The following is a 22970-nucleotide window of genomic DNA, read 5'->3' on the forward strand; positions in this document are numbered from 1 at the left end:
AAGAAAAGCAGTGCTTTCTTTTAATATTAAATCTTGTGGGACCTTAAATATCAGGTTTCAGGAAAAAGGGTTTGTTGTTTGTCTTGTAATGTTCTTGACCTTTGAGTGTTAGACCCGGTTCACTCATAACTGCTCTTTATCCTTCTTGTATCTTGATTGGTGAGGTTATAGTATAGAGCTTTCCCTTTATTGGCATAGAAACATTTCAACCTCTCTGACTGCTTGGCACCATGGCTATTCAGTATGGACATTTCTGTGAAATCAGTGAAACAATCCATTATCCACATTTTCTGACTACTTAATTCCTTACTGACATTTATTCCTTTACTAAAAGGACTTTTGTAAATGTCACTCAAAAGCAAATGATCGTACTCAGCCCTCATCCTCCAGGACCACTGTTTCAGTTGGGGTTGGCTGACAGACTCTTCCCTCTTGAAATGTTCCTTCTCTGATACGTCCAACATCATTACTCTGGTTCTTCCTAATTAATTTGTGTTGTCAGTTTCTTTCCACTTTCCTTCCTCTTCAACCTTGGCAACTTTCTCTTGCCCTATTTTTCTGGAATGTGAGCTCATTTGTATGGATTCACCTACCATTTCTAGTCTGATAACTCAAAGTTGAAATCTCTTGCTCTGATTTGTTCTCAGAGTTTCACTCTTGAGTCTCCAGTTGCTTCTTCCATAGTTAGTGCTAAGTGAAGTTAATTGTGTTTCCAATGAGTTAACTGCATTGAAAAGTTACTAGTAACTTTTAGCTGTGTAGGCAGAAATTCACTGTGGAGCAGCTCCTCACTTTCTTAAGTTACACAAATATAAGCCTAATATTTAATCTTATGGTGGTTCTGAATGATAGCAAAGTTATCTACATCAGAGATGTCAGGTGCTCTATTCAAGAAGATAAAAAGATTCTCTGGTATCAATATGGATACAACAGATAAGATTCAATGACAAGAAATTTGCAAATTGAGAATAAATAAGTACCTTTAAAACCACAACTTCTTAAAACGGATGCAAGAAAACAAAACCTGAATACTTCCATTTTAAAAAATGGAATCCCTCTATTAAAATCTTCTCAGAAAGAAATATCCAGGCACAGCCAATGCTCTGGATATTTAAGCAGGAAATATTACCAATGGCCAGTTACCAGGCCATTACAAAAAAAGGATCAAGAAGAGGTTGATGTCTTTCATGAACATACAAGAAAAAATCCCAAACACTATTAGCAAAGAGAATTCCACACTATGTTGAAAGGATGATATTTCACCAGGGTTGCAGATTTGGCCTGTAGGAGGGTCAAATTCTACCTTCAGTATGCTCGTTTCTTGCCTGAGGGCTTTTCTGGAGCTTCAGAAGTCCCTCTGTCTCTATGCATGGAGATCATAGATACCAGAGAATTAACACTTTCCAGGAATGGTCTTCAACAAATGATTGATTGGTGGGGAAGGCTAGTTTATAAATATTCCAATTCTCTCATTCCTCAGGTGGGATAACTCTAAGACATGTGTCCACACCATTTCCTAGAGTTTCTTGGTCAGCGTGAGCTCTAGTCACTGACCACAGCCACAGGCTTGATAACCCACCCTCTGTTGGCTTCCTTTCCTTCCCTGTCTCATTTCTTCACTCTCCATTCAGAATTTTCTTCAACTCTCTAATTATACTTGCAGCAAAATCCTTGTCTCAGACCTGCTTCTGGGAGAGCCCAAGCTAAGACAATAACCAAGTTAGACTATTTCAAGAATGAAAAGTAGTTTTAACATTCAAAACTCAGTTTGTTTAATCCATTACTTTTACAGAATGAAGGAGAAAAAATATCATAGCATTAACTCAATAGATACAGTAAAAGTCTTTTCTAAAAACTAATACTTCTTTATGGTTTTTTTTTTTTTAACAAACTAGGAATAGAAGGGAATTCCTCAGGCTGACAAATAGTATGTACAAACTCTTATAGGAAGCATAATACTGAGTCATGAAATATTGAAATTTATTTCCTTAAGATAGGAGACAAAGATATTTGCTAACACTACTTCTATTCAACATTGCACTAGATGTCCTAGACAGTGAAATAAGGCAAAAAAAAAATTATAAGGCTTGAAAATAAAGAAATAACTGTCATTATTCACAGATAAAATAATTGTTGCTGTAGAAAATCCAGAAGAATGTGCACATAAATTACTGGAATTAATGAGCAAAGCTTGCAAAATCATTAACTCTAAATTGAGTTAATGTAAAAATAAATTTCATTTCTATATACTAGCAACAAATAATTTCTAGCAACAAATAATTAAAAAATAAAATTATAAAACACAATACCATGGACAATGGCATCAAAAGCCACAAATACTTGGAAATAAATCTAACCAGTCACAAAGAAAGAAAACTACAGGCCAACATCACTGATGAACATAAAGGCAAAAATCCTCAACAAAATACTAGCAAACAGAATCCAGCAGCACATTAAAAGGATCATACAGCATGATCAAGCAGGGTTTATCCCAGGAATGCAAAGATTCTTCAATATATGCAAATCAATCAATGTGATAAACTATATTAAGAAACTGAAGGAGAAAAACCATATGGTCATCTCAATAGATGCAGAAAAAGCTTTTGACAAAATTCAACACCGATTTATGAAAAAAACCCTCCAGAAAGTAGGCATAGAGGGAACTTACCTCAACATAATAAGGGACATATATGACAAACCCACAGCAAGCATCATACTCAATGGTGAAAACTGAAACCAATTCCTCTAAGATCAGGAACAAGACAAGGTTGTGTATTCTCACCACTCTTATTCCACATGGTTTTGGAAGTTTTAGCCACAGCAATCAGAGAAGAAAAAGAAATAAAAGGAATCCAAGTCAGAAAAGAAGAAGTAAAGCTGTCATTGTTTGCAGATGACATGACACTAGACATAGAGAACCCTAAAGATGCTACCAGAAAACTACTAGAGCTTATCAATGAATTTGGTAAAGTAGCAAGATACAAAATTAATGCACAGAAATCTCTTGCATTCGGATACACTCATGATGAAAAATCTGAAAGGGAAATTAGAAAAGACTCCCATTTACCATTGCAACATAGAGAATAAAATACCTAGGAATAAACCTACCTAGGGAGAAAAAAGACCTGTATGCAGAAAACAATAAGACACTGATGAAAGAAATTAAAGATGATACAAATAGATGGAGAGATATACAATGTTCTTGGACTGGAAGAATCAACATTGTGAAAATGATTCTACTACCCAAAGCAATCTACAGATTCAATGCAATCCCTATCAAACTACCAATGGCATTTTTCACAGAACTAGAACAAAAAATTTCACAATATGTATGGAAACACAAAAGACCCCGAATAGCCAAAGCAATCTTGAGAAAGAAAAATGGAGCTGGAGGAAACAGATGCCCGGACTTCAGACTATACTACAAAGCTACAGTAATCAAGACAGTATAATACTGGCACAAAAACAGAAATATAGATCAATGGAACAGGATAGAAAGCCCAGAGATAATGCCACACACATATGGTCACCTTATCTTTGATAAAGGAGGCAAGAATATACAGTGGAGAAACGACAGCCTCTTCAGTAAGTGGTGCTGGGAAAACTGGACAGGTACATGTAAAAGAATGAAACTAGAACACTCCCTAACACCATACACAAAAATAAACTCAAAATTGATTAAAAACCTAAAAGTAAGGCCAGACATTATAAAACTCTTAGAGGAAAACATAGGCAGAACACTCTATGACATAAATCACAGCAAGATCTTTTTTGACCCACCTCGTAGAGAAATGGAAATAAAAACAAAAATAAACAAATGGGACCTAATGAAACTTAAAAGCTTTTGCACAGCAAAGGAAACCATAACCAAGATGAAAAGGCAACCATCAGAATGGGAGAAAATATTTGCAAATGAAGCAACTGACAAAGGATTAATCTCCAAAATTTACAAGGAGCTCATGCAGCTCAATATCAAAAAAACAAACAACCCAATCCAAAAATGGGCAGAAGACCTAAATAGACATTTCTCCAAAGAAGATATACAGATTACCAACAAACACATGAAAGGATGCTCAACATCACTAATCATTAGAGAAATGCAAATCAAAACTACAATGAGTTATCACCTCACATCAGTCAGAATGGCCATCATCAAAATGTCTACAAACAATAAATGCTTGAGAGGATGTGGAGAAAAGGGAACCCTCTTGCACTCTTGTTGGGAATGTAAATTGATACAGCCACTATGGAGAACAATATGGAGGTTCCTTAAAAAACTAAAAATAGAACTACCATACAACCCAGTAATCCCACTACTGGGCATATACCCTGAGAAAACCTTAATTCAAAAAGTCATGTACCAGAATGTTCATTGCAGCTCTATTTACAATAGCCAAGACATGGAAGCAACCTAAGTGTTCATCGACAGACGAATGGGTAAAGAAGATGTGGCACATATATACAATGGAATATTACTCAGCCATAAAAAAGAAATGAAATTGAGTTATATGTAGCGATGTGGTTGGACCTAGAGACTGTCATACAGAGTGAAGTAAGTCAGAAAGAGAAAAACAAATACCATATGCTAACACATATATATGGAATCTAAAAAATAATGGTTCTGAAGAACCTAGGGGCAGGACAGGAATAAAGATGCAGCCATAGAGAATGGACTTGAGGACATGGGGAAAGGGAAAGGTAAGCTGGGATGAAGTGAGAGAGTGGCATGGGCATATATACACTACCAAATGTAAAATACATAGCTAGTGAGAAGCAGCCGCATAGCACAGGAAGATCAGCTAAGGGCTTTGTGACCACCTAGAGGGGTGGGATAGGGAGGGTGAGAGGGAGACTCAAGAAGGAGGAGATATGGGGTTATATGTATATGTATAGCTAATTCACTTTGTTATAAAGCAGAAATTTACACACCATTGTAAAGCAATTATATTCTAATAAAGATGTTAAAAAAATCAAACCAAAGAGGAGGAAAATCTCTACATGAAACTATATATAAGACATTACTGAGATAAGTTAAAGAACTAAATAAACGGAGAGATTTTCCATGTTTATTAATCGGAAGACTCAATATTGTAAAGATGCCAATCCTTTCCAAATTGGTGTGTAGATAATAATGCAAGTGCAATGCAATCCCAATCAAAAAGTAAAAAAACCAAAAAGCTTTTTTTTTTTTGTCCTGAACAATGTGAGAAGTTGATTTTCTATTTATGTGGAAATGTAAATGGTCAAGGATAACCAGGGTAGTCTGGAAAGAAGTATGTAGGACTTACGTGATCAGGTATCAAGACTTACTACAAAGCTGCAGTAATTAAAATAGGTATTGATGCAACAATAGATTAAAAAATAAGGAACAGAATAAAATATCCAAAGCTTACCACAAATATAAGGTAATCTGGTTTACATTCAAGGTGCTCCTTGTGGGCGCCGGGAGGAGGGAAAGCAGAGCAGAGATGGGGAAGAAAACCGTTTTCACAAATGATCCAAGACTGATGGATATCCAAATGGAGAAAAAGTAAATATTTATCCTTACCTACTTACTATTGATGGAGGAAAAGAAAGCATGAATAGTTCTATTCAAGGAATGCAATCTAACTTAAGACCCGCCCCCCCAGAAAGAAATTCCCAGGTCCAGTGAATGCTCCAGTTATTTAAGGAAGAAATATTACCTATAGCCAATTTCTGCCACTACAAAATAAAGAATCAACAGGCTAAACTCACTTATGAACAAAATGTAAAAATCCTAAACTCTGTATTAGACATGAGAACGCCACAATACGTCAACCATAGAAAGCATAATACCACACACCCAAAAATCCCAAATAGTTTGTAAACCTAAATGAGAAAGGTAACCTGATAAAACTCCTAGAATATAACATAGAGAATATTTTAATGACTAAGATGTTCTTTTTAAAAAACCAATTATTTATTTGGCTGTGTCCGGTCTTAGTTGCAGCACACGGGATCTTAGCTATGGCACGCGGGCTTCTCTCTAGTTGTTGCACATGGGCTCAGTAGTTGCAGCGAGCAGCTCTCTAGTTGTGGTGTGCAGGCTCTAGAGTGCGTGGGCTTAGTTGCTCCACGGCATGTGGGATCTTAGTTCCCCCACCAGAAATTGAACCTGCATCCCCTGAATTAGAAGGTGGATTCTTATCCACTGAACCACCAGGGAAGTCCCCTAGATATTCTTAAGTAGTAAAGCTTCCCCCATCCCACCGCACCCAGCTTTATTGAGATATAATCGGCATTATAACATTGTGTAAATTTAAGGTGTTGAATTGACACACTTATGTATTGCAATATGATTACCACAGTAGCATTAGCTAAAGCCTCCATCACTTCACATAATTACCATTTCTTGTTTGTGTTAACAATATTCAAGATTTACTCTTCTAGCAACTTTCAAGTATATAATACAGTTTAATTAAGTATAATCACCACACTGTTCATTACATCCCCCGAAGTTATTCATCTTATACTTGGAGGTTTGTACCCTTTGACCTCCATTCCATTTCCCCCAGCCCCCAGTCTCTGGTAACCACCACTCTACTGTCTGTCTGTATGAGTTTCTGTTTGTGGATAGCTGTCTAATTGTTTTTCTTTGTAAGGGGACAGAAGGTGGTGTCTTCTGTGTTGCCATTTTAGTTGACAAAGTTTTCTTAAATAGGACCTAAAAAACTTTAACCATAAAAGAATAGCTTGATAAATTAAACTGTATTAAAACAAAGACTTTTATTTACTAAAAGATATCCTTGGGAGAGTGAAAACTTATTGTTAAATTATAGACTTTAACATAAAAATCATGAAGAATGTTATAGAGAACATTCATGTTCCCATGACCCAGCTTAAGAATAAACCTTTATTGGATATATTACATATATAGCCTCTGTGTCTCCCATTTACCATTCTCCAATCTAATTACTCTCGCTCCCTTCCCATCTCCCGGAGTCAACCACTCTTCTGAATGTTGTGTTCATCTTTTCCTTGCAGGTCTGTATAGTTTTAGAAGACACGGATGTCCAAATAACACGTATTATTAATACTTTAATAGTTAGGGTCCCAGCATGAAAGTGATGGCACACTCTGTTGGGTAAATGGAAGAGAGTTTATAAAGAGACTTTGCAGAGGTGTGATTGAGTGTGGGAAGCCTGAAAGGAGAAGTACTACCCTGGTACTAGTGGCTTTGGAGTTCTGTTACCATCCCTATGTTTCAAGAGCTAAGAAAATATACTCAAAGAAAAAATGTATTGAGAATAATGCTGCCTGGCAGGAGCCTAGCCCTTTGGCCAGGCAGGCTGCCGACCAGGAGAATTTGCAGGGACGGAGCTAAGAGAATGGACTCCTCTGATCTCACATTTCTGCTTCGTGATGCTCCTCACTGGCAGAACCCAGCTGGAATCTATCATGCAGGGGGCCCAAGGATGCAGAAGACGGACAGAGGGAAGTCAGCCTCCCAGGGCACAAAGAAGTGCAGAGGAAGGGGAGTGCAGGTGGGTGTAGGTGAGCTGCATTCCCCCGCCAAATAGTCAACATTCATGCTGTTATGCATATCATAACCTTGTGTTAAATTTATCATGCTTCCTGTATGTCCTTTAACCATTTGCTTTTCTTTCTAGTTTTCTAGACCTTGTGATGAACTTAGTGTTTTTCAAAAATATTTATTTATTTATTTTGGCTGCGCCAGGTCTTAGTTGCGGGATGCAGGAGTTTCATTGCAGCATGTGGGATCTTTAGTTGCGGCATGTGGGATCTTTAGTTGCAGCATGCGGACTCTTAGTTTTGGCATGTGGACTCTCAGTAGTGGCATGAGTGTGGGATCTAGTTCCCCAACCAGGGATCGAACCCAGGCCGCCTGCATTGGGAGTGTGGAGTCTAACCCACTGGACCATCAAGGAAGTCTCTGAATTTAGTATTTTTACTAATATACATTTTTTATTTTGTTTATTTATTTATTTATTTGAAGTATTGATATATATATATATATCTTCTTTTTCAGATTCTTTTCCATTATAGGTCACTACGAGATATTGAATATAGTTCCCTGTGCTATACAGTAAGACCTTGTTGTTTATTTTATATGCAATTGTGTGATATCTGTTAATCCCAAACTCCTAATTTATCCTCCCTCCCACCTTTCTGCTTTGGTAACCATAAGTTTGTTTTCTATGTCTGTGAGTCTGTTTCTGTTTTGTAAATAAGTTCATTTGTATAACTTTTTTTAGATTTCACATATAAGTGATGTCATATGACATTTGTCTTTTCTCTGTCTGACTTCACTTAGTATGGTAATCTCTAGGTCCGTCCATGTTGCTGCAAATGGCATTATTTTATTCTTTTTTATGGCTGAGTAATATTCCATTGTATATATGTACCACATCTTCTTTATCCATTCATCTGTTCATGGGCATTTAGGTTGCTTCAATGTCTTGGCTACTGTTATTTCCTTTTGAAAACAAATATTGATTCAAGAGGCACATTCTGCTCTCCATGGTCTAGTCTCTGTTAAAATTTGTAGTTGCAAACAACAGAACCCACTTGCACTATTTTAAACATAATAAGAAATTTATAAAAGAATAAATTTTATGTCATAGATTTTCTGTGATGGCCAGAGAGTCAAACTTGGTGGCCTTTCACTCAGAAACAATCTCCAAATTGCAGTATTGCCCAACTTCACTCAGTACAGGCTCTGAAGTTTGTAGGGAACACTAAAACTAGGACCACTGTCACTGCAGCCAATGAAGGCTGTCTCTTCCTGCCCTGCCAGCATCAATTTAACACTACACTCTTTCATTCACTCCACCTTCTTCCACCTTTGTCTTGTGTGAGGTGAATTGGCGAGGCCCAGGTCCTGAGCCCACCCATACCCTACCTTCGAGGGAAGCTGGGAAAACAATTTCTAGCTTCTGCTTTGGGGAGGGGAAAACTCTTCAACATATGAAGGGTGCTCAAAAGTTCTGGGACAGCTATGGAAATATGATAAATGTCCATCCATCCCCCTACCAGCCATCACTTTCACGCTAATTCCTGTCTCAGTACTTTGTATTGTTGTATATAACCAAAGGGCATCAGGTCCCAGGTGCAAATGTATAAATATGGTCTCTCTTCTGAGAGACCTTGCTCTGCATGAAGCACCTGGACTACTCAGTACCTTTTTGTCTCTGAGTTACTTTAGTACTAATTAGTGGTACCATTCAATGAGCCATTGATTTTGCCCTTTAAATGATATTTATGATTTTGCTAAAATCGTCTGAAATGACATTTTGTTGTTGGCCATGTATTTTATTATTTGGTCTTCTCTCTCCATTAAAGTTTTAGGGATCCTTGGGGAGGATGATAATCTTTTCCTTTTCATGGGAACTAGCATATTGCTAGGAACATAGGAAGTGCAAAGTAAACACTTGCTTTTTGATTGTTTTATGGTTTGAGCTTTGAGGGATAGAGATCATGGTCAAGTAGTTTTTAATATGTTCATGTGTATTCTGCTGTCCAGATCAGGATATAAAGTAGTGTACATAATCCCAATTCCTGGTTCCCCAGTAGTATACTTATTATTCATTAATACATTTTTGAGTTTTCTTCCTCTCCTAGATCGTATAGAGGGTAGAAATGGGAAATAATGTGGTATTTATAAAAGTCCAGAAGGGAAATGAAATTTGGATAATACAGTGTTTATTTTTGCATACAAATTTGGCAATATAACCAGCAAGACCCTTTTGGGGGGAGAGAATTTACATTGAATAAGAAATATGAAGTTGGGTAGGTAGGATATATCAAAGACCTTTTATAGTAAGAATCTATTAGTAGCTCTCTCTGGAATTCCTAAAATATAGTCTTCAGAATAAATAATCAACTGACCAACAAATCTCTGAGATGCTTGAGCCAATAGGCACAGAAATAAGGTAAAGGAATGATATGCTTGTGCTTGTGTTGACTCTTCCCCTGTGATGTGACCTACCTCCAGTTGATGTGGGTGTGCTGCTGAACATTGGCATTTGAAAACCATACATAGAGAGAAGATGAGGCAGCATGTCAAGCCCCAGACAAGCCTCCTGAAATCCATGCCATGAACCCATACGTGCACAATTAGAATACTGTTGAGGCACTCAGGAAAAAACGCTAATAAAACATATGGAAATCTTGGCAGAGCAAGTATAGGACCATAGGCTTGATATAAGTCTGGGAAGAACAAAATCATATCCCAGCTTGCAGAGAGGAAGCAAGGTAGCCAGTTAATCATTTTGATTGACAAAGGATATCTAAAATCCATCATGTTTTTTGGTACCTAGGCAGTGTGGAGATCCAAGAGATCCAATGATCATGAGTAGAAAATGGAATCAATCAAAAGTTCAGTGTTCTCCAAGGTTCACTGACAGATAAGATGTGTGTGTGTGTGTATAAATATACATTTACATACATACAGTCACCCTCCGTATCTGCAGGTTTTGCGTCTGAATCTGAAGATTCTGAAACCACGATATGGACGATTGAGTACACTACACGATTTTATTTGAGGGACTTGAGCATCTGTGGATTTTGTTATTCACTGAGGTCCTGGAACCAGTCCTTCCTGAATACTGAGAGACGACTGCATATATTAAGACTCCAACGTAAAATGAGGTTTTTCAAGTCTTCTGATCTGTCTTATCAGCATGTATTAAGCACTTATTAGGTGTAAAAGAGTGGTCTAAGTGATATTAAAGAAGAGGTGCTAGCTCTGCTCTGAAGTTGGAAGAGAACTGTGCATCACTGCATTAAAAGCTCCACTGTGGCAGGGACTGTGTTTTGCTGTGTTCCCAGCACCTAGAACAGTGCCTGGTGCTTCAAGAAATAAGCGGTAAGTAAATGAATAAACCATTTCTCGAATAGGTTTGCCAGTTCCTCTTGTGAGTGGTATTTAACTTAAAGTAGGCAAGTCAGACAGCAAGAACCCAAACTTTGCTAGTGAATGAATATTCTTACGGAAACATGAGGCTTTGAGACTAGGCAGGTGTGAAGAATGTATGGCCATAGGAGGCTCACGTGGATGCTGTTTGCTAACCTGAAGGATGGCAAGCAAAAGAAGAGTGAGCAGAAGAGCTGTAAAGGTCCCAGAAGGTAAAACGTAGTATGAGTCAGTATAAGTCTGGAATTCCAAGCGATAATAGGAAGAATACCTTTACTTGCATGAGTGACATGTATCGCTATTTATGAATAATGGTAATGGGCAGAGTATGGTTTTGAATGGTGGAGTTGCAAGTAGCTGAGGGCTCTGCAAATAGGGCTACAGCTGCCAACCATAGAAGAGTCTTTATGTGTGTATGGTGTGGAGAGAACAGTTGGTCAGGCAAAGGTTTTTTTCAGCCACACCTGTTCACTCAGATAACAATCATCATGAGCAGTGTTATCTCTAAATATAAAGATAAATACATATTTTATATATCTATAACTATTGCACATCTTGTAAGTTAGGTGAAAGATCAGCTGATTTTTTTTCTATTAAAAGAAGAATACAATCTATTATAAATACTGGGTAGAAACTGGCAAATCTAACTTAGGTAGAATGATCTCAAAGTTGAGATGATTCTTTCAGAGTCATTAGCATGGTTTCATTTATGAGTACAATACTGGTAAAACCTTGTTATGAAATGACTCAAATCACATCTTCTGAAGTACAACAACCACGTAAACTCTGAAACAATGCGATTGGCCCATTAATCATTCACTCACTCAATAATGCATTCACTCAATCAACCAACGCATATCAAGTGCATCTTTAAACTGGAGGGATTATGGGTGACACAAAAAAGAATAATTCATAAACTTTGTCCATAATTACCCTAAGAAAACTAGTTTTATCTTGTGAGATTGGTACTCTAAAAGAATTCTTTTAGTTTTTTGGTAGCAATATTGATATCTATTATGAAATATTTTCATCCTAGATTTTTTGAGAAACATCTATAGCACCCTCAAAATAGTTTTTAGAACATCTATTGGATTTTAAACAAAAATAAAATGAAAGGTCAGGAATTAGTGTCAGTGTACTATTTGGATAAAAAAACCTGATTATGTGCCTTCATAAAAATTATGATTTTTAAAAATGTGTAGCTACAGGGTGAAAACATTTAGAACTGCCTGTCTCTCAACCCAGACTTAATCCAGGCTATTAACTATGACTAAAATTTAAGATACTTAATTATCATGATTTAGGATATGTCTACACCCTCTAAAGAATGCTTAAGTGGAGTATGTTTTTCTGGTTAAAGTCAGAGAAGAGGTAAAGTTTCCCTGCTGTGAGATTCTCTTCCTATATCAGAAATTATAATTTAGAAATTAATTAATTATTTTTATTTTTAATTGAAGTTAATGTTGTGTTAGTTTCAGGTGTATAGCAAAGTGATTCAGTTATACATATATATCTTTTTTCAAAACATTTTTTCAGATACTTTTCCCTGATGGATTGTTACAAAATATTGAGTACAGTTCCCTGTGTTATACAGTAGGTCCTTGTTGGTTATCTATTTTATATATAGTAGTGTGTTTATGTTAATCCCAAGCTCCTAATTTTTCCCTCTCCCCACTTCCCCCTTTGGTAACCATAAGTTTGTTTTCTATGTCTGTGGGTCTATTTCTGTTTTGCATATATGTGCAAATCAAAACTAAACTGAGGTATCACCTCACACTGGTGAGAATGGCCATCATCAAAAAGTCTACAAACAATAAATGCTGGAAAGGGTGTGGAGAAAAGGGAACCCTCCTACACTGTTGGTGGGAATGTAAATTGGTACAGCCACTATGGAGAACAGTATGGAGGTTCCTTAAAAAACTAAAAATAGAGCTACCATATGATCCTGCAATCCCACTCCTGGGCATATATCCAGGGAAACCATAATTCAAAAAGATACATGCACCCCAATGTTTATTACATCACTATTTACAATAGCCAAGACATGGAAGCAACCTAAGTGTCCATCAACAGATGAATGGATAAAGAAGATATGGTATATTTATACAATGGAATATTGGCCATAAAAAAGAATGAAATAATGCTATTTGCAGCAACATGGATGGACCTAGAGATTATCATACTGAGTGAAGTAAGTCAGAGAAGGCAAATACCATGTGATATCACTTACATGTGGAATCTAAAAAAATTATACATAGAAATTATTTAAAACAAATTAAATTATTTCTTTTCCAACTCTAGAAGGTGGGAATGTCAGTTATCCTTTGCTGCATAACAGAATCATCCCAAAACTCTGTGACTGAAAATAATAATCATTTTACTTGCTTACAGTTTTCTAGGTCAGCTGGGTGGCTCTTCTATTCTGAGACAGCTTTGTACATCTCAGCTGGCAGCTCTCCTGGGGATGCATGCTCTAGGACAGTTTCACTTGCATATCTGTCAGCTGGAAGGTTGGTAGTCTAGAGCCTTTCAGCAGGGATGGCTCATTTTTGTGTCACATGGTCTCACCAGTAGGCTAACCTGGTCTTCTTCACATGGTGGTGGAAAGTTTCCCGGAAGCAAGAGAGGGCAAGGCCCGAAGTACAAGCCTTTTTCAAGTCTCTGCTCACATCGTGTTTGCTGGTGGTCTTTTGAACAAACCAAGTAAAAACAAAAAACAAAAACCCAAACAACCCAAGATCCAAGGAATAAAGATTTTTCCTCTTATTGTGAGGAACAGAAAAGTCACACTGTACAGGGATGTTCTTACAGAAATGGGAGGAAATTGTATCCATTTACTTGTAATCTAACATAGAGTATTCTACAATAAAAAGCTTCACTCTCCTCTGTCAAACATAGTATGTAAATGTTAAATAATCTATAGATTGATTCAGGTTCTTGAACTAAAGAAAAAGTAAACAAATATTGTCAATCTAGGAGCTGTTATTTTAAAAAAAGAATGTTTAATTATAATTCAAGATTAAGAAACATACCTCATCAAGAAAAAAATATAATAAAAAATTTAAAAATTAGTTTGAGTGGAATCACCAGGACAAGTTAATTAGGATTAGTTTGAGTGGAAGAACAAGGGCAAGTTGATTAGGATAAAGAAACCTAAATTCTACTAACACAAAATTGTAAATCAACTATACTTCAGTTTAAAAAAGTGATTAAAAAAAAGAACAGTTAAACTCTACCTTAGCCTTAAGGCTAAGCCCTTTCAGCCCCACTAACCAGGACACTCACTATCTTTTAGTTGGTGTAATGCAGACAGGTCTCCATTGTTTTTTCTTTTCTCTGCTTATTCTCTTTGTTCCACTCTCTATGGGCTATGCTTTCATCCACACTCATTATATTATGATGATTCCCAATCTAAATCCCCAGATTTGACCTGTCTCTTGGGTGACAAACCTATTTAATTAATTGACTCCTTGATTATTTCTAGAAGACTATCCCTACAGGCATTGTGAACTCAGCATGTCCAAATCTGCACTTATTGCCTTCTGCCCAAATCTCTTTCTCCTACTGCAGTCTCTAACTTAAAGAGTGGTAATGCCAAAATTCATTCCATGTCCAACGAAAGCATGGAGAATTAGCTCAGGCTCTTCCTCCCCTCCCATCATTGCCTCCTTCTTATCAATCAACAGGTCAGTGGTTTTTGCCCCTTTAATATTTCTGGATTTCACCTCCTCCAGTGTACTGCATCTGTCTCATTAAGACCTCAGCTCATCTCTCTGCTTTTAAGTTTTTCCCAAACCCTCCAATCCATCTAGAGCAATTGCTTTAAGACATAAACCTCATCATGTCATTCTAAAGATTCCATCAAAAAAATCCTCATGACCTACAAGATATGATCCACTTCCTTATCTTGGCATACAAATCTTTGCAGGATCTGACCCTTCTGCTTCATCGGAGGAAACCTCTTTCTTTTTTTTTTAACATCGTTATTGGAGCATAGTTGCTTTACAATGTTGTGTTAGTTTCTGCTGTATAACAAAGTGAATCAGCTATACGTATACATATATCCCCATATCCCCTCCCTCTTGCGTCTCCCTCCGACCCTCCCTATCCCACCCCTCTAGGGTGTCACAAAGCACCGAGCTGATCTCCCTGTGCTATGCGGCTGCTTCCCATGAGCTATCTATTTTACATTTGGTAGTGTGTAATGTCCATGCCACTCTCTCACTTCGTCCCAGCTTACCCTTCCCCCTCCCTGTGTCCTCAAGTCCATTCTCTACGTTGGCATCTTTATTCCCGTCCTGCCCCTAGGTTCATCAGAACTAGTTATTTATTTATTTTTTAGATTCCATATATATGTGTTAGCATACGGTATTTTTTTTTCTCTGACTTACTTCACTCTGTATGACAGAATCTAGGTCCATCCACCTCACTACAAATAACTCAATTTCGTTTCTTTTTATGGCTGAGTAATATTCCATTGCATATATGTGCCACATCTTTATCCATTCATCTGTTGATGGAGGTTCCTTTAAAAACTAAAAATAGAACTACCATATGATCCAGCAATCCCACTATTTGGCATATACCCTGAGAAAACCATAATTCAAAAAGAGTCATGTACCACAATGTTCATGCAGCACTGTTTACAATAGAAACCTCTTTCTTGAATGAATCATCACATCTCTCACTTCTTTGTCCAAACTGATCCCCTGTCTTTATTATTCTTCCTGATCCCTTTTCTTCTCTACCTGATTAACTCTTACTCATTGTTTAGGACCTCAAAGGCCATGTTCCTTGGGAAGTATTCATAAGTGAACACCAGGCTTGGATGGGTAGTCCATTGCTTTCCCTTAGAGTACACAACTATCATCAATCATATCTCATAATTTTTAATTGGTGATTTAATTAGGTCATCTCTGTTATTGATTTCTGTGATATTAGCAAATTAACCCAGTCCCTGACACAAAGTAAGTTCTCAGAACTTGAATGATTACTAAGATTGAATGTATTGAGTTAAATGAGTGAGTGGATGAAGGATGTGAGAGCAGTATAATGTTAGGCTGGCTATATCTCCATCCAACGCACTCATATTGAGAAGTAATTTAGGTAAGCCTGGGTATTGGAAGGAATGCACCTGGAGTTTAAGATTCAGTTCAGGATAAGAGTGGGGTCAGGTTAAGAATGGGAACAGCTCTGCTTCTGAAAATTTATGGATCATTTATTTATCAGTTATTTTGTAATTATTAAAAATTTGCCTCAATACAATTGAGGGGATTCATTTTCTTTATTATTTGTTGCTAAATGGTAATCTCTGGATTCTCTCTAAACTCTGATCATCTTTGACCCTTGATATCACTGCATATTTTTCTAGAGAATTCAAACTAGTTTTAATACTTGCCTAACTGAAGAAAATTAGGAATGTAAATTTAATGTAAATAATTATGTTTTTCAGAACCTAATTTAAATCATTTTGGAATATCTGCTGTTTTGGATTATTCAGATCAATGCTTCCAGCATCTAACCATAGATAATGGAATTGAAGATGATTAGTAAATTGAACCTGATTCTTTGCATTTATAAGCAGTTGGGTGGTAGCAATCGATTTTCCTGGACTCTCATTTTGGAATATTCTGCTTTGAAGGAGAGATTTTTCTATAAATGGAATTCTTCTCATTTGCATCTTTATGATACATTAAAAGGGGTGTTAAGAAGATATTTCTATCATTGGTGTACATGTGTGTGTGAAAGTGGTCTTATATTAATTTAAGAATACCTACTCAGTGAGAAAAAGAGCTAGATCGTTAACTTCTTCTCCTACTATCTTTCTTTCCCAGACACAGTGGGCTCCTAGTCAAGTTCCTCATTCTTTCTAGCAGCCTATCATTCACCTTGAAACACTAACTGCTTCATTTTCCCCTTTATGTTCAGGCAATTATTTTTCCTTCTATTTCATAAGAAAGTGAAGCTATTATACCAAACGCTTTGAATTTCCAGCCATGAAATTGATAAGCTTGTCAGCAAATATACCCTTTCTTGTCTTTCTTTTCCCTCTCACAAACCAGGAGGAGTTCAACCGCCCTAAGGCCTGACCTGGCATCTTTGTCTACTTCCCCATCAGCATTTAAACACACTCAAGACTGCCCCATTTTCCAGCCTCACATTCCAGCCCAGTCTCTGCACTCTCTGTCTCTCTCGCTCCAGAGCCAAACTTCTTGAAAGTGTTGTGTATCTTCATTGTCTCCATTTCCTTCCTCTTGACCCACTTCCTACAACTCACTTCCTTCTGGATTCTGACCCATCTTTCTACGTAAACTTGTCAAGTTTACGACTGGATTTGTCTCTAAATCCAGTGGGCATGTTGAAATTTTAATTTTATTGTCTTGAACGTTCAACACTGCTAACCATCCCCTGTCAGCAGAATAAGGAGACTAAGTACATGCTTGAAGTTCTTTCCCAATCAAGGAAACATTGAAGAAATTTAGCCTCACTGAACTTACCTAAATTCTTCCATCAGAGAAATTTAGAAAGAAGACATTTTAAGTTCAATATACGTATTGAATCATGCTTTATGAATGGATAAATATATTACATATAATGATTTAATTTTAACATGCATATATAAATATATATTTAAGTTTTAATTTCCTATTGGAGACAGAATACTACAATCTTTTAATGTCTCTAAAAGCCTTAATCCAGCTCCTGGAACTCTCTTTGATTACTTCTGTCATACCACCAACTCCCAGCTTCTTAGGAACATCTCTGATTGCTGTCACTTCCTCTTCAGGGACTTTAGTTTTTAATTTTATTTTATTATTTTTTCTTTTTTTTAACATCTTTATTGGAGCATAATTTCTTTACAATGGTGTTGTAATTGTACAATGTAATTGTACAATGTAATTGCTTTACAAGTTTCTGCTGTATAACAAAGTGAATCAGCTATACGTATACATAAATCCCCATATCCCCTCCGTCTTGCATCTCCCTCCCACCCTCCCTATCCCACCCCTCTAGGTGGACACAAAGCACCAAGCTGATCTCCCCATGTGATGTGGCAGCTTCCCACTAGCTATCTATTTTACATCTGGTAGTATATATATGTCCCTGCCACTCTCTCACTTCGTCCTGGCTTCCCCTGCCCCCTCCCCATGTCCTCAAGTCCGTTCCTCTGAAGGGACTTTAAATGCTGGTGTTCTTTGAGGTTTTGTCCTGACCCCTCTTCTCTAACTCTGGCCACACTCTCTGGATGAGCATCCACTTCTAGGCTTCAGTTTTGTTTCTCTTGGCCATGTCTCCCATATTTACACCTGGAGGTTAGACCTCTTTCCTGAATTCTTTATTAGTATACTCAACCAGCCATTACTATACTCAACTGGAAGCCACTGCTACGATGGATATCCTGGAGATGATTCAAGATAAACGTGCCCCCAAATTATCTCAATATAGCTCTCTACAAGTCTCTCCTCTCTTCTTAGTTCTCATTCTCTTAGTGAATGACACGAAAGTCCATACTGGAAACCCAGGATGCCGACTTCACTCCTCCTACTCCTTCATTGTCACAACCAACCAATCAGGAAGTCCTAAGATTCTGCTTCCTCCTACGCCTTGATTATGCTTATGTCTCGCCCTAGCCACTAACACACTGTTCCAGGCCACCAGCATTTCTCCTCCAAATCACAACAGTAATATTCTTATCAGTCCTCTCCTCCAGTCTATTCTCCAGTTTAGAACCAGAGTGATTTTTTTTTTAAGCAATGTGATCCCATTTCTCCTTGTTTAAAATCAGTACTTTTAAGATGACTTAAAAACCCTCCAGACAATGTTATCTCCAAACAATGGAACATTATTCAGCTCTTAAAAGAAATGAGCTACCAAGCCATTAAAAGAAATGAGCTACCAAGCCATGAAAAGACATGGGAGAACCTTACATTTTTAGCATATTACTAAGTGAAAGAAGCCAGTCTGAGAGAGTTATATACTGGATGATTTCAACTACATGACATTATGGAAAAGGCGAAACTATGGAGACAGGAGAAGATCAGTGGTTGCCAGGGGTTAGGGGCGAGGGAGGAATGAACAGGCAGAGCACAGAGGATTTTTAGGGCAGTGAAACTATAATGGTGGATACATGTCATTATACTTCTGTTAAAATCCATAGAAGTATAACACGAAAAGTGAACCTTAATGGAAACTGTGGGAGATAATGTAGGTTCATTGATTGTAACAAATCTACCCCTCTGGTTCAGGATGTTGACAGTGGGGGAGGCCTTGCATGTGTGAGGACAGGGGTATATGGGAACACTACACTTTCTGCTTAATTTTGTAGTGAACCTAAAACTGCTTTAAAAAACCAAATGTATTTAAAACAAATGAAAAAACACAACCCTCCATGGTCTGGCTTTTCTATACCTCTTTAAAATAATCTTTTCTTCATTCTACCCTTGCTCTGTGTGTGTGTGTGTGCGTGCGTGCGTGTGTGTGTGTTTTAATATGGAACTTTGTTTCTTTGAACTAGCCACGTTCTTTTTATCTCTGAGCCTTTGCCCATCTTTCCTGATTTTCCTTCTTCACTTGTTGTCTTCTTGTCATCCTCTATCATTTATCATACTTCAATGTTAATGCGTTTTCACTTGTCTGTCTTCTCTGCCAGACTCTAAGTTCTGAATCCATCTTACTGTTGTATCTCCAATGTTGGGCGTATAAAACACTAAATGAATGAATGGGTGATATATGGCTGGAACAGTTTTCCCTCATTCTTACTTAGACTTACCCTGGTTTTGATTTCAATTGCTCTGAGCTCTTTATAAGAAAGCACTCTAAAAAAATAATAATCACGGGCCTAGATCGTCAGATTTAATAAGGACAAAAAAAGTATAAGACTCTCAGATAAATTAGAATTTCAGGCAAATAATGGATAGTATTTTAACGTTAAGTATGTCCCCAGATATGTAATATTTTTATAATATTTAATTTAATATCTATATAATATTTGGGGACATTTATATTAAAAGTCTATTCATTGTCTGGAATTCAAATTTAAGAGCTTCCTGTATTTTATCTGACTATTCCTCTCGGGCTCCAAGAACTGTTTCCTAGTTACTGGAATCATTTATTTACACACAGATAATAGCATTGGATAACTGCCTCTATATTGAGTTCTCTTCAGTAAATTTCTACTGAGGACTCCCCTTTTCTCTTTTTATTTTTCAGTGCTTTCAGCAGAGCATTTCTATCTCTGCCATGGAGAACATTTTTGCCATTTACTAGGAGGAAAAAGTTTTACCTATAAGCTATTGTGCTATCTTTTGAAATGTGTTATTGACATGTCATTCACATACCATAATTCACCCATTTAAAGTGTACAATTTAGTATATTCACAGAGTTGTGCAACTGTCACCATAATCTAATTTTAGAACATTTTCATCACCTCCCAAAAGAAACATTGTACCTATTAGCAGTCACTCTCTATCTATCACCCGCTCCCAGCCTTAGGCAATCACTAATCTACTTTCTATCTCTCTGGATTTGGAAATTTTAACTAAATCAGATCATACAATACGTGGTCTTTTGTAACTGGCCTCTTTCCCTTAGCAAAATATTTTCAAGGTCTATCCAAGCATGTATCGTACTTCATTCCTTTTTTTTTTCTTCATTCCTTTTTATCACTGAATATTATTCCATTGTGTGCGTATATCACATTTTGTTTATCCATTCATCAGTTGATAGACACTTGGGTTATTTCACTGTCTTTTGTAAGAAGAACATTCTAAAACTGAGTTTTTGTCAATTTTTTTGTTTACTGTCTATGGTCAAGTTTTAGGGAAAAAACAGAGAATATATTCTGCTTGTTTTAAAAGTTGTAGGATTTTACTTTGCTTTTGAAATTTCAGTGGATTCCTTGATCTATCTTGTTTTTAATCTAATCTTTTCTTTTACATTGGAATTGTTTAAGTTAACACAAGAGGTATATTGGATGATGCAATAAGCAACTGCAGATTTTGTCAAGCTGCACATGACGTCTCAGAAACTTCAAAGTTGAGAATTCATGGTGCAACAGGTCTGTCTGATGTGATATTTTCCATGACTACAGAGAATGTTATAGACTAGAGCATCTGGAATTGGTCATAATCTTTAACTGGCACAGATGTGTGAAACTGTGGCATGAGGTTGGAGTTTTTATGTTCTGTATTGTTTTTATGAAATGTATATTCTGATCTGATCAGTGGATGATTGCACCCAGGATGGTAAATCAAAATATAAAACCAAAACCTACCAAGACAATAAGAAATATTTGAGTCTTCACAGATACAGAAATGTCATTTTAAAAACAAATAATTTCTTAGAGAACGTGAGTACACGAGAGTCAACACTGATAATTGCGCTCTACAAGAATCTTAATTCTGCCGTGGGGAGTCACATGGCTATGTTTACATTAACCCCAAATAATGGAAGATTTGTAAAATTAAATGTAAACTTGCTGTGCTTATGTTAATAATGAGTGGCTTCCTTCCTTTTTTACTTCCTCTCTCCCTCCCCCCCACCTTCCTTCTTCGCTTCCTTTCTTTTTCTTTCCTTCCTTTCTTAATGATTTCCCCAAAATCACTTGGGTAGAATGAATATTTGGAAATTGCTTAAAGGAACCATAATATTTCGGGCATTTTTACATAAATATTGATGAACACAAAGTAGTGATTTTCAAACTGCTTAATGCACAACTTCCAATAGATTAAGACATCATTCAAGCTTTATAAAGAGTTGACAGCCTAGCAGTCTTTTTTTCACATCTTGTCATTTTGAAACAATTACGGTATGTACTTTTAAAAATTAAAGTGAATATATATTTATCTTATTTTGAGATTTGCTCACTTCCCTTGAAATAATTATATATTTCCTAGGGCATCACAAAACACTTCTTTTTACACATGTACCTTGTTCATACCTGTCTTTTTAAATATCCTTAAAGTTGGTGCTCAGAGACTAAGCGTCCAGGAAGCATAATAGATCACTATGGTCCACTAAACTGAGTATTTGCTCTTTGACTTTCAATCAGGACTCATTGCATACTCATTTTCTGGAATTCTATATGTTAACATTTTAGTGAATCGAAGCTTCCATCTTTACCACTAAGAAAGAAGAAAAAGGCTAATTAATTGTAATAAATTGTAAGATGTATCCTGATTTCAGAGGTGTAACAATGAGGAAAAATATCCATTTTAAAATTAATGAAAAGTAGTAGCACTTTTGGAAGTATACAAATATACTCAAAAGGCAACTGCACACTAAAATACATAAGGCAGTGGTCAATTTCATTTAGTTAGAAATTAATTGAGCACTTAAAATATGTTTAGCTCTGGGCTCAATAACTGGGCTGGAACCATTTAATTATCTAGAAGTTTCTGTTTCGTAACTGTCTTCTGTATGCACCACCTTATACCAGTTGAAATAGGTGGAGTAGGTAGCTGCCCACAAAGTGTGGGTTAAAGTTTTCTGGGAAAGTCTTTATCCTTATTTACTTATCCTTATTCTCTTCCTGATGCCAGGAAACCTCTTGTAAGCCTTTTCTTACTTTGGCCTTATGTCCTTTGAACATGTGGCTATTTCTGGAAGGATGCATTGAGCATTTTTCTTTTTTTTTTTTTTTGCGGTACACGGGCCTCTCACTGTTGCGGCCTCTGCCGTTGCGGAGCACAGGCTCCGGACGCGCAGGCTCAGCGGCCATGGCTCACGGGCGCAGCTGCTCCGCGGCACGTGGGATCTTCCTGGACGGGGGCACGAACCCGCATCCCCTGCATCGGCAGGCGGACTCTCAACCACTGCGCCACCAGGGAAGCCCCGCATTGAGCATTTTAATCTTTAACTCTCCAGTATGGACTACTTTGATCATTGATTACATTTTCCCAATGGGATGGCACTCTATCATCACTGATGAGGATTTAGAGCTTCAGAGAGCTCATGTAACTTGCCAGGACTGCACAGCACATAGCTAGTTTAACTGGGCTTTCGTTTCCGTGCTATTTATTGGGTCTGACAGCCTTTCACGAACACCTCAAATATACAAAAATGAAGTCTCTG

Source organism: Lagenorhynchus albirostris, chromosome 4 (assembly GCF_949774975.1).
Source record: "Lagenorhynchus albirostris chromosome 4, mLagAlb1.1, whole genome shotgun sequence".
Taxonomy (NCBI): Eukaryota; Metazoa; Chordata; class Mammalia; order Artiodactyla; family Delphinidae; genus Lagenorhynchus; species Lagenorhynchus albirostris.